The sequence below is a fragment of the Tyto alba genome, unplaced genomic scaffold (assembly GCF_018691265.1).
Source record: "Tyto alba isolate M040663 unplaced genomic scaffold, T.alba_DEE_v4.0 Super-Scaffold_8, whole genome shotgun sequence".
Classification (NCBI taxonomy): domain Eukaryota; kingdom Metazoa; phylum Chordata; class Aves; order Strigiformes; family Tytonidae; genus Tyto; species Tyto alba.
In genome coordinates this window covers 11,054,178-11,068,170 of record NW_024881329.1, presented here as the reverse complement: position 1 = coordinate 11,068,170, position 13,993 = coordinate 11,054,178, and positions in this window count along the sequence as shown.

Below are 13,993 nucleotides of genomic sequence, written 5' to 3'. Positions count from 1 at the left end.
AGGGGGCAGCCACAGCTGCTCTGGGCACCCTGTGTCAATGTCTCAACATCCTCATAGTGAAGAATTTCTTCCTTGTATCTAATCTAAATCTACCCTCTTTCCACTTAAAACTTTTACTCCTCATCCTATCCCTACACCCCCTGATAAAGAGTCCCTTGCCAGCTTTCCTGTAGCCCCTTTAAGCCCTGGGAGGCCGCTCTAAGGTCTCCCCGGATCCTTCTCTTCTCCAGGCTGAACACCCCCAGCTCTCTCAGCCTGGCCTCACAGGGGAGCTGCTCCAGCCCCCTGATCACCTTTGTGGCCTCCTCTGGACCCACTCGAGCAGGTCCATGTCCTTCTGATGTTGGGGGCCCCCGAGCTGGACACAGCACTGCAGGGGGGGTCTCACAAGAGCAGAGCAGAGGGGGAGAATCCCCTCCCTGGACCTGCTGGCCACACTTCTTTTGATGCAGCCCAGGACACAGTTGGCTTTCTGGGCTGCGAGCGCACATTGCTGGCTCACAGTTTTCCATTCACTACTACTCCCAAGTCCTTCTCAGGGCTGTTCTCAATCCACTCATCACCCAGCCTGGATTTGTGCTTGGGATTGCCCCAACCCATGTGCAGGACCTTGCACTTGGCCTTGTTGAACTTCATGAGGTTTGCATGGGCCCACTTCTGAAGCCTGTCCAGGTCCCTCGGGATGGCATCCCTGCCCTCCAGCGTGTCCCCGCACCACACAGCTTGGTGTCACTGGTGAACTTGCTGAGGGTGCCCTCAATCCCACTGTCCATGTCACCAACAAAGATGTTAAACATCACTGGTTCCAACAGCGACCCCTAAGGAACAACACTCATCACCACTCTCCACTTAGATATCAAGCTGTTGACCGCAACTCTTCAAGTGCGACCATCCAGCCAATTCCTTATCCACCGAGTGCTCCATTGTCAAATCCAAGTCTCTCCAGTTTATAGAAAAGGATGTCATGCAGGACAGTGGGAAAAGCTTTGCACGTGTCCAGGTAGATGATCTCAGTTGCTCCCCATTTATTCACCAGTGCTGTAACCCTGCCATAGAAGGCCACCAAATTCGTCAGGTACGATTTGCCCTTAGTGGAACCACATCATTTATATCCTGGTAACTGACACAAAAATGTTCTTAAAACAATAGATTAATAGAGTTCAGCTACATTAGGACTCCAATAAATGAAATAAAATTCTTAAAATCTTTTAAAAATGCAACACTTTTGGACCTTTTGAATTACTATAGTTCACTATATAAAATAAAAAAATAAATCACTAAATAACATTTAATCAATAATGACATAACTTAGCTTAATAAACAGTTCCAAACTAAGCAATCAGTTCTTATATCTTAGTGAATCTCAATTACAAATATTTATTGTTCTAGTAGAAATACCTCTACTGTCTTCCAGAAAATAATCTTTTGATCACTCTACTAGTATTTTCTCACTTCAGAACCTCAGCTCTCCAAACATGAGGGCATTTTACTTTCAGTTCAAAGTGTTTTAATATATAGCACGTTTCAGGAAATGAACATTAGATATTCAAAAAGTCTTTGCTAATTCTGGCCCTGGTCCCCTCTCCTCAGTTATGCTTGAGGTATCTCACCAACTTTTAGCTTAGGCAAGCCATGTAACAGCATACATAATTTGAAGTTCAAATAACTTTTTTAAGATATTCTGCTTCAATTTTAATTTCATTACTAAAATCTTACAAATAAATAAATATTTTAGATCTAGTGGAAAAGGAATTTGGGAGCTACAGGAACTGCAAACATCTGTAAGTCTTATGACTGAACCAATTAGAAATATAGCTACATTTTTAGTCAATAAATAAAATAAGTTTAGGCCATCATAAATGGTAAAAGACTCCCTAAAGTGGTATTATGCATCAAAGGTAGCAGAAATCTACTGTAGACCTGGAATGATGATTATACCCTGCTCAGTAACACACAGTTCCAGCAACAGTAATTCTGAACAAATATTTTACTACTATGGATGGTTTTCTTGTGTTTGGTAGCAGGAGCTAAGGTTTTCTGTCATATTTTCCCAAATTAATTAATTTTTTGCATCTTTATACAGTTGTTTGTAAACGTCCCAAGACTACTTCTCTTTCTATACTACTTGAAAAGTTAAAGTGGATTGACACGGAAGGAGTATGACACTGGAGGTGAATCTCCTCTCTGTGAGAAAGGACAGGCAGCTATTTCCTTCTACTCTTATTTTAAATTCACTTTAAATTACAATTCATTGTTCTAATCACTGAAAAATAATAGGTTGAGCTCACTCAAAAAACAAATTCCTTCTTTTCATCAGGAGCATCTTAGGTTTGGGTGTTGGGCTTTTCATTTCCTTCAGTCTCTCTGAGAATCTAAGTGACATTCCCTCCCATCCCATTTTCTGCTATCACCCTGCTAAGGCAGAACAGCACATTTCAGCTAAACCTTCAAAGTTCTGGAGCTTTTTAGACAACATCTAAGATGCTTTGCCTTGGAAATTCCATTGCAAGTAGAAATAACATCTAAGTTGCATCTAGATACATGCCCAATAGATTTTCATTTTGTCTGCTGTTTTTCCACTTCTGATATCAGCCTTTTCTTCTCCTCCTATTCTTTCCTCAAAACCTTTCACTCATCATCTTTCCTTCCGTGAATTTTACTAGACAGACAGCGTCAACCATTCTCAATCTTCATATGTAGGAATACTTTCCCAAACACATTGACTTCTCCTGCAGTTTTACCAGTGAGACCAGGTCCAGCAGGCAAGGAAATGAACTGTTTCAACCTTTACTCACGTTTCATTTGCTATTACCTCACAGCAATAACATTTTCATTAGAAAGGTGTGTCTTTTGTCTTCAGGTAATAGACAAAAAGTGTAGCGACATAAGGGCTGCTACAGAATGTCAGAACATGGTAGAATAAATTTCCAGATTGCTATTTAATTAGTTAATAGTAATAGCCAAGCCTGAAACATTTTTGATGAATGCAGCAAAATCCAAGGTGGCAACAAATCATAAAATCAGTAGCTACTCATGTCTGTTCCTAAAGACATCAAAAATTTGTCAATACATGTGCAGTTTGAAAAAGTACATTAATAAATGTTTCAGGCCATAACATAGCCTGAAATGTCAGAGCATTCTGACACTCGTCCAAAGTAATGTTCAGGAACCCAGAGAGCAAATGGGCAGGTGAGAGGGCTGTGTTTAGAAAAAGTGTTACCATAGGATTCAGAAGAACTGACATAATACTTACACTATCCAACTGCTCAAATAACAACAATGAATTCAGAAATACCTTCTGGAATTTTTATTTAAACCAAAGTCAGAACAAACTTCTAATATTACTGTCCTTAAGAGAAAGGACCTCTAAAGAAAGGAGATTTGGATGTACTGCTCTATATTAAGTTCTTTTCCCCTTTGCCACATCCTGCACCTTCTATGAACTGTTTCAAAAAGGGTAATAACACGAGACAATACAAAAAACCTGAAATCTCTAAATCATTATTTGTTTGGGATGTTGGAGTAAAAAGAACATTTCAGAGGGTAAGATGAATCAGCAGCTCTTAAGTGTGTGAGGAATGCAAATCATGCATTTAGTACTAAGGACTGCTAGCTACTCACAGAAGTAGAAGAATTAGCTCATTTTTTGTTATGTTGTCAAGATCCCATCACACATCCTTTTAGGTATATTTTTCTGAATAACTTCTTGAAAACATGCATGGAAACAGCATCTGTACAATATGCATGCTAATATGCCATACAAAGAGAACACCCCGTATGCACATCAGAGTAACATTCGGGTACATAGTAAGCCATGGAAGACAGAACCAGGGAAATCCCAAGTCAGAAAGGCTGAGTCCGTCTCACTCTGGACAAAACTATAGCTCCTGTATAATACCAAAACCATCAAACCACCTTACAGCTGCCACTGCTCTTCTATCCTACATAGGTTTCCTGTAGAAGTATAAATATAGTATCAGATCTCTGCTCACGTGTCCTGTCATTTAGTTCTTTGTTTTACGGATAGAAACATATTACTATAAAGAAAAATGCATCTTGGTAGTATCTTTGTATATCATTCAGAGCAGCAGATGACAATCAAGCAAGATGTAGGAGTGGAAGAAAATATTTCTATCTCCTTAGCAGCTGACATGTTGGATTAGCTTCTCTTCAATTCTTTCCCATGTAGAGTAAACCAATAGAAGGAAAGAAATGTAAAGCCAGTCCTACATGAGCTGACTCTATGATCAGCTTCAACAGCACAGAAACACTCTGCCTTTGAAGTTCATAAGAAATTTCTACAGCACATTCTGAGAGAATTCTCCCACATGGCTCTCTACAACACAGATTTCACTTCACTTGTCCTGTGCTCAAAGCAATAGTTACAAAATGAGCTGCTGTAAAGGAAGGATGAAAGTATCTTGGTATATCATCTCCATTTTATATATGGAATGCAGGAGTAGAGAAAATAATATTAACATATTAATTCAGGTGCCAATTCAAAAACAAAGGGTGTGGGTTCACAATAATAAGCATCTTGGAGCAGGTTATTCCCTCAAAATAGAGTTCTGAACAAGCCCAGATGCTATGCTAAGAGTTCAATATCCTCCCTCTAAGGAAAGCACTCTGAACACAGACACAATACAAGGCGTGATGAATCATGAATTCTGCAACTTAAATTTGCCTAGCATTGTATAGGAACTCTTTGGGAAAAGCAGGCACAGAGCACCCGAGATACTGCCTTAAACCAGGAGACCTTCCTCTCTATTTGAGGAATTCCCAGCCTGGTATACCATGGCCTTCCTTCCTGCTGCCTGAGCAAATGAGGCAGCACTCTAATACACAACTGATGATCACACATCCTTCATTATTCCAGAGAATGCAGTCTGCTTTGAATATGGCAGGAGCATGGGGAGCAGAGGTAGAGTATGACATTATCTTGTTTCTAAACTGCATTACGCCTCTTATCCAGACTCTTCTAGCATACTATTACAGGAGTGGCTTTCACAGTGTGTTAACAAGCCTCAGTTTTTATCAGGAAACAATTCACCCTGACTCTTCCAAGCCCCCAAATACCAACACAGTGATTTTTATGCAACACAGTCTGCAAATAAAACCTGAGCTTTTTGACCCAGAAGATTCAACGCAAAACTTAAAAAAAAAAGAATTCCACCAAGTAGACATGCTCCATGACAGTGAACCCAAATAAAGATTATTATAATAAATATAGTACTCTTATAGCAATTCGTACATGTATGCATGATACCACATTACCTTAAGTGAATTTAATTCATCTTCCTGCCTTAAGTGCTCCAACGATGCCTTTGTGTTTGTTCTGAATTTCAAAATAAGTACCATGGGTGTGCTGCAGACTGTGCCTAAAACAGCATCTGGTTTGTAATTACTGTCTGAGACCTAAATTACAAAAACCTGTCGCTCCATGAAAAGATATAATTATTGAAAATATCTTGTATGCATGGTTTGTCCGCATGCTTAACCATCAATTAAATCATTACCATCTAATACTGCTCATAAATAGGATTTCACAGATTCCCAAAATCCTGAACCTACAAAAATTTGTTTCCAAGTGAAAAATTACATTTAGTGAATGACTTAAGAGAAGAATACTTCTGTGGAGATCAGGGCTGCAAGCAGAGTTTTTTGTCTCTTTTTATTGATGAAACGACATACAATTGCTAAGTTGCTAATTGAGGGGTAGAATCAAGTATTGATTATCCACTGCAAATAGGAGGGATAAAGGCCAATTCAACTCAAACCTATGTGCAACACTGAGTTTTGTAGGGCACCGCAAAAATCCCAGCTGCATCTGCTATCACAACTTCAGTCTGTCAGCGTAGCTTTTTTACTCCAGAATTTTGCCCAGACTTCCCAGTTTCTACCTTCACTAATGTCAATCTTTTTTTCCTGCAACTAGCCACACACATCTGACACTCATAAATCTTTTGAGATCAATTCATCATTCTGATATGCTTACCAAAGGAACAGGACAGTAAAACAGTAGCAGAAACACACGTCCTCTTTGTGATGCCCAGGGCTGTGTGTCAGACAAATTCAAAGGACTGGTGTATATTTGAAGAGCCTAAAAAATATGCTTGGTCTCTTTTTGATCTCCTTCCACCTACTGACACAATTTCTATGCCAAATGTGACAGCTCAAAACCAGCATAATGCCAGGGGTCCTCGGCAGGGAGTCAGCAAAGAACTCAGTGTTCCCTTTTGGGGAACTTGTAGAAAGAACCACCAGACTATAGTAGGTGGAGGAGGCATTTATTGTTCTCTGATGAGCCTTTAAAGCCTTTACAACACTCTCACTGCCTTGAAGCTGCTGGGAAAGCTGTGTGAGACCTTTTTTTTTCAATTTTTTCCTTTATGCTGCAATGTCTGAAATACAGATTGTCTCTGACACAAATAATTTTTTTTCTTCTATGTAATGAATTCTTCATCCCTTTACTGATGGCTGAAGGTATCTAGAAAGGGAACTATCATCCAACTTCCCTTAGTGTCATTCTTACTCCAATTTTGCTGCAATTAAATTATGGCAAGAAACCTGTCAAAAAAAAAAATTCAGCTATGCAGACATTTTATTATTTTACTTAAGATAAACCTAGCTACTTTGTTTACTTTTCAACAGCATGAAAAAGAGAGACTCAGAAGTCATGCAGCCAGCTGGACCGGGATTTCAGCTGCCTAACCCATGTTGTGCAGCTAAGGGAGAAGAATAGCAATAAAGTATAGCATTGTTGGTGTCACTAAACTTCTGTTGTCTGTCAGCTGGAAAAACTGCTTTATTGTCACAAAGCTACTTCAGCAGAAACCAGGGACTAGATATCTATCTTTGAAGAAATGTTATTCTGATCCATTTTACTACTCACAACAAACATTCTCCAGTGATCTGCATAGATACTTGAAAAACACACCTCTCAACAACAGAAATGTGAACAGAAATCAGTCATAGATTTACTTCTAAATGCATCAGTTAACTAACACTCACTTACTATGTATGGCCTGGCACATGTTAAAAAAACCTGACAATTTCATTTACAGCTGTGTCCTTATTTAATAAGAGATCAAAAAACTTCAGGACTAGTTTTCACTTCACATGATCATTATTATTGTTCAGTGCCTATGTTCTGGTAATTCTGAGAGGCCTACTATGTTAGATATTATAAAAATGCCTGACTTCTTTTCAGAGTGCTAGCTGAAGAAACAATGCACCAATCATATGGAAAGTGAGTGAGAGAGTGAGGTTTGGATAACACAAATAGGAGGAGACACTGGCTACTTACCTGCACATGGAGAAAGGACTTAGACTATAATTTTAACTTCTATGGTATGGATAACCACCTAACTCTGGATCACTTTTCAGGGGATAAGAATGTGTGCATATCAGCCTGCACCATCAGTGGCCATTAATAATCATGAACCGTGGATCTGAGATGCCTCATCCTTTTAATCTGTGTCACTCTGAGTTACTCACCCAAAAGCTGATAAAGTGGCAAGGGTTACGGTCGGTTTGTACTGCGCATGGGTGTTTTGTTTTGGTTTTTTTTTTTAGTTTTTTTTTTTTTTTCTTCTAGATCTACAAATAGAAAGTTTTAGCTTGTTACAGTCCCATTTACATCAGGATTTCCTGTACATTGAAACAAAGATGACTGAATAGGAATCTACTGTGAAGAATCCCAGGATGGGCACTCAGAACATCAGCAGATTTCCTCTCTGTTCACTTTTTTCCAAACTGTGATGAATCCTTCTAGGATTGGTTATTAATGATAAAAGTAATAAGAGTGGTAACATTTTTGCTCTTTCAAATCTGAAGTATCCAAGTGTTCCCACAACATACATATACATACATACATATATATATATGTGACATCACTGAAGGGGACTAGCAGTCTGGCAGAACTCACTAGCCACAACAACAGCAGGCACGCAAAGTAATGCCCCATTTCCGGTAAGTACCAGCAATACAGAGACCTCAAGGCTTTGCAATATTGCCTTTGGTCTTCCTTTAACTATTAATCACAAACTTTACTTGCTAGGTAATCCTATAAACAAGTTCTCTTTAATGTTATCTTTTTTAATTACATCAGGTATACATCCATTTTCAACTTCTTGGTGTCATGAGCGATGGACACCACTACTGATTATGTATAGGATACAGGACAGATCAGGTCAGTGAAGGTGACCTTCTTCCATCATGCATCTTCATGTCATTCACCATGTGTCTGAAAAAAGACTTGTACTACATCTCTGAATAACTAAGATTTGGGTTATGCTGAACTGGATGAATGAACTGCAGCCTCACCTCAGACAAATTAATACAATCTGATAAGCGTATTATGCCTTTGGTCCCTAACATTTTCTTTTGTGCTACCTACTCAAGGCATTGCTCTTCTTTGCCATGATTTCTATTCTGGAAATAAAAGCTAAATGCATTCCCCTTAAGCCAATAAAATGAAAAACACAGGACATATCCTGGGAAATACTAAGAAAAGTACTGTGTAGGTCTATTTGTCATCTCCAAAATAATCTTATTTCATTAATCCTTTCACAAGTGATTTCCTCCTTCCTCCACCTTCCTGTAACTCCCTTGGCTACACATACTTAGAAGGTTTTCCCCAGATATGCACATTCTCATTAGTAACACAAAACATCACAATTTTTTCATCAGGGTTACACGTTCATCATTTTTCCTTAAAATCAAGGTAAAACTGAGACATTAAATCAGTACCTTAGCTTTCACTTCAGAGAAGGTATCTAAAGAAATCTGAGTGTTCAGAAATCAGAGAGCAAATTAACACATTCATATTAGACACTTATAGACTTCAAGTGATTTTCATGTGATCTTCACATGATCTATGATTTTTGAATTTGTGACTGTTTAATAAACATTGGCTTTCCTGTTTGCATAGTTTTAAGTATCCGGTGGGTGTGGAGCTCTCAGAACAGATTCCTTGGTGCTCAAGCTGCGCTGTGACCCTGTCCCAGTCACAATTTTGAAATGGCAAGTCCTTGGAAATGGTAGAATTAGAGCTCTTCTTTCATACTTAGTTTTTGGATTCCTGACCATCTGCTGAGAATCTGGAAAACCACAAAGGGCTACTGACTCCATCTAGTTTCTGAAGGAAGCTTTCCATTATCTTTGCTAGAAGGCCTTTAGTTTAGACTAAAATGGAGTCTCTGTCTTTCAGATAACTGTTGCTGCTTCCTAATTGCAGTGAACAGTCTCTGTTAAGAGTTTTACATTCTGTTTCAGAGCATTGAGTTTGAATGATACAGTCCTTCATTTTGCATATAATCTAACAGATGAAGCATTAGTACAGTCCCTCAGTGACTCATTAAAACATTTTAGTCAAGTTTTAGTATACTTTTAATGCAAATGATGACTGCATGTTGCTCTTATAAAACAAACAAACAAACAAAAAAACCCAAACACAAATGTATTTAATAGGCTCCAACTTCTTGAAAGAATAATCTATTGTATCCTCATTTAATTCAACCAAAACCAGCTTTCTTGACTATTCTTGAACTCTCTAATGCTACTGGAAATCTTGTCATTGACTACAGAGAGGTTTTTCCTCACCTAGTTTACTATATGGTTTTTCCTTTCCTAGTTTAATATATGCTTCACTTTATAAAATATGAAGTCAACAAGATACTTAACATGGTGTATTTCTGCTCATTTTTTTTTACACATAAAATACAAAGACCTGAACACATAGGGCAGACAGAGCTAGGACATTAACAGAAGACTGCAGTGCTTCCTTTTGTTCAGTATTAAAAAAACCCTAAACCCTTGTTTAAGGATATTATTGACTTGGTATTATTAACCTGGTAGTGTGCAAGCCATCCTTTTCGGAGGGATATGTTGCACTCATGGATGTCAGAATAGAAGTAGAATGACTGGATGGAAGCAAAGGAAAGTATTAATAGTCTCTGTCACATCCATCATGAACCACAGGCAATTCCTGCCACCTCACATTTTTAATCATTCAACATCTATATTCTGTTGCCTCAGGCCATCAGAGACTGGAATGACAGCATTCAACAACAAATTAACAACTTTCCCAAGGGTTTATCTTTCCTGAGTTAGCAAATGTGACCTACCATGCAGTCTCATGAAAAGAGTTCTGTTACTATTAAGCAGTCATTCTACAATTAACTCACTTGAATTTTCAGATGAGTTATACTGCAGTTACATGAAGACTATAACGCAGAATCTTCTTGTCACTTTATCCTATTGATAACGTATTATTAAATGGAAACATTTTGCCCATATCGCACCAAGTCAGTCCATGGACACCACTGAAGGAGCAGTAATTAATACTGCTAACAATTCTTCTTACTGGTCTTGTTCTCTCATTATAAAACCCCTTATCTTCTTGACCTTTCTGCATCAGAAGCCCCCAAGTGAGGACACTGAGAATTTTCTCTATCACACTTCCTTTTAAAGTGAAATTCACAGTTTTTACTGATTCAGTGTGCTTCCATTTTTGGTGCCCAGCTGGGAATATACTTAGGGGAAGATATAAATATAATTTGCAGCAAGGGCTTAGCTGAAGTCTTTTGCAACACAAGAATGTAGACACTCAAGGCTACTCATCACTTCTGAAAATTTTGTCCCACCTAAGTGCAACAAATTCAGGAGCATGATTTTAAATAGTTCTGTTGCTTGACACATTTTACATCTATCTATCTGTCTGTATATATTATAAATAAACGGTATATATTTGGTATATTTCCCAGTTATTTAAAAGATCACAAGTAAAAATATCTAAGTGTTGAGCTTTTGCAACACATGCCATAATAAACACACCCCCAGGTTTAAGCCTTGTTTATTTTTATAAGGCTTTGCTAGTAAGGGATTTTATTTTGGTCCAGTGTGCTTCCTCCTCACATCAATTTCAGAATGGTCTTCCCACTTATCTTTTATTTTCTACATTACTGACAGACTTTTAAAATTTAAACAACATTATCAGAGTAGTAATCAATGTTCTGCTGAAACTCCTGGGAGTCAACAGATACTCTTATGCCACATTACTCAGAGGCTCCTGCCCACAATTTTGAATAAATGTCTGTATTTGAAGAAAGCAAATATCATGTAAATCATGCCTGTGATTCTTCATCATAAGGGGAAAAAATTTACTTCTAATAATAAATCATAAAGCAAAGCAGCAAGAGAGCTGGGGGGACAAAAAAAAAAATACAACAGCAAGAGAGACAGACAAGAGAGGAGAATGTGATGGAAAAAGTGAGACAGGACTAGAATTAAAGGCAATGATGTAGAAAAAATCCTGACAACTTTAATGGTTTGTCAAAGAAGATCGCCAAAGGCTCTAAAACAAATGAAACAAAAAAGCAGAGCCATATAAATATATATAGAAATGAAAACAGAGCAAAGTATCTCATCTGTTGTTTCAGGATGCCAAAATCAAACTACTCTACCTAATGAACTAAAAATGGTGTTTATGAAATGCTGCTTTAGTTTACCACATCTGCAGCCTGTATTGTTTCTAAAGATAAACCTGCATCAAAATCTCTTCAGTCTGTTGCTCCTGGAAAATTTTTTTAGCTTCCATGATCTCTGATGCTAAGAAACAATAATTACATTACACTTTTCCATCTTTCTTGGATATAATCGAGTTGATTAATTACTCCATTTAACTGCACTACATACAGTAAATGTGCATGCATATGAGTGCACATGCATGTGTTGCTTCTTCCCATGCTGGTAAGCAGGAGGAATATGTTTTCTTAGTATTATCAGTTGTAGTCCATATATTTACAGTACCAAAGAAGAACATTTCAGAAGAAGTGAAAAGTGCAAATCATGTGTTGATGACTCTGCTGTGGTCCTTAAACCCTGATGTACATCAGGATGATGTGGCACCATCAAAGGAATGTGGGATCAACTGGGTCTTCTGACATTTCATTACGTCCTCAGGCATATCAGAAGGAATACGCTTCTTTCTTTAATCAAGGAGCATGCTTATTTCTCTGATAATCACATCTGCTTTTATGTACCTCTATGGTACAGAATAACCAACCAGGTAGATTTAAATTAGCAGATGATGTTTGTAATTAATGAAAAAACAATACAGGTTATTTTCCATTATCTTTCTGGAGAAATTTAGCTTTAAAAGGTGAGATCAGATAAAGTTTAAATAGGAATTAACATATATACTGAATGACTAGAGTCATGCTAAAAATCTTTCAGTATCAGACCTGTATCTGTATACATTTGTACTCACATACATACTGCACCATACTCAATATTGGAAGAAAATGTATTAGAGAAGCTCTTTTTCCACAGTAATTGTCACCCTTGAAAAGTGCTAAAAATACAGCCATAAAAAGCAATCTGTTTCTGTGAGTTCTGTGTTTCCTTTCCTCCCACTTCCCTACTCTTTTTTTTTTAATTACAGTCTTTTTATGGAAACTAGATTTTTTTTTTTCCCTATGAGTTAATCTATTCCTACTGCTCCTTCCTTATCTTTGGTTGCAATCCCTATGTTACATGGTATTTCTGCACCCATGAATTGTATGGGGTAGTACAAATAAAACTGAAGGTCCAGCAGGGGTTCTGTTTCCAAGCTATTATCCAGATGTTCCAACTTAACTACATTTCTTCCATAAACTTCCTGTTATAGCTAACATTAACAACTCTCTTTATTTTAATGTTATTAGTCAATTAATGGCAATCATACACATTACCTCATCATTTTAGTACATGGATAAAAGGTATGGAAAACTAATAACATGATGAAGAAATTAAACTGTACCCCTTTTTTTTCTCCATTTTCTGCATTTTCATGTTTCCATCTTTCACAACCCTCCCACAATTACTACCCTAAAGTTTAGTGCTTTACTGATAAGTGGGGTCAATATAGCATTAGTCAATATAATGAGGTAGATACAGCATGTGAGATCTACTATTTTGATGTTTGTGACAGCAGAACTTTCTGATTTTTACTTGTATTCAAGTTCTATAGAAAAAAATAAAAGAGCACCAACCTATGTTAGACATTACTGACATGGTTTTGTGTTTTGTTTTGTTTTGGTTTGGTTTTTTTAAACTGTCCTTGAGACTTTTAACAGTTAAGGGCACCTTGGGCTGAAAGCAAGTCATACAAAGACTTCCACACCACAAGTATTACTAAATGAGTACTAATAAACTGGTTTGTTTGTTTCTACTCCACATAAGTTTTTTTCTTTTCTTAGGAAGAAAGGAGGTTATATTCTTATTTAAGATAATTTTAAATTATTCAGTATATCTAACCCCAATCCCATCATTTTATATTTAGACTTTTGGTCAATATGCATTGTTGCTTGTGTCCTGCATATTTATATTTTCATTGGTATATAAATGCTTAACTTGAAACTTCTTACCTGATACAAATATTACTTAAGAGAGATTTCTACCAACTATTCAACTTCTATTCATTTCACATTAAGCTTAGAGGGCTTAGTACAATGTAAGAGCCACGCTCAAAATTCTTACTGAAGTCAGTGTTTGTGGTTTTGAGACTGGACTTTCATCAGAGGAGTTAAAATTGCTATTAGGAGAGGATTACGCATTCTTGAATGCTTTTCATTTTCATTTCTGTTTTATACAGTTTCATTTTTTCTTTTTTTTTGGGGGGGGGGGGGGAAATATCATGTATAATATAGGGGACAAAATCCAGCATTTCTATAGATCTAGACTCTATTAGGATTGCTAAAAATATCTAAAATGGATATTACTATTAATTCTGAAGGCAGATTCTCTGTTGTTATCTTCCGCCACAGGAGCACAAGGAATGTACCAGAAAGCAGCTAGATTTCTTTGACCAGGTTTTCTGTCTACAGACATAAGTCTTTAGGAGGTGTATTGTTAGTTACATGATTTCTACCATTACTTATCTGACAAATCGTGTGCAATTGCCCTGTTCTCTTTGGCCATCCAAAAGCTCTTAAAGCAGATCATGCTTTAT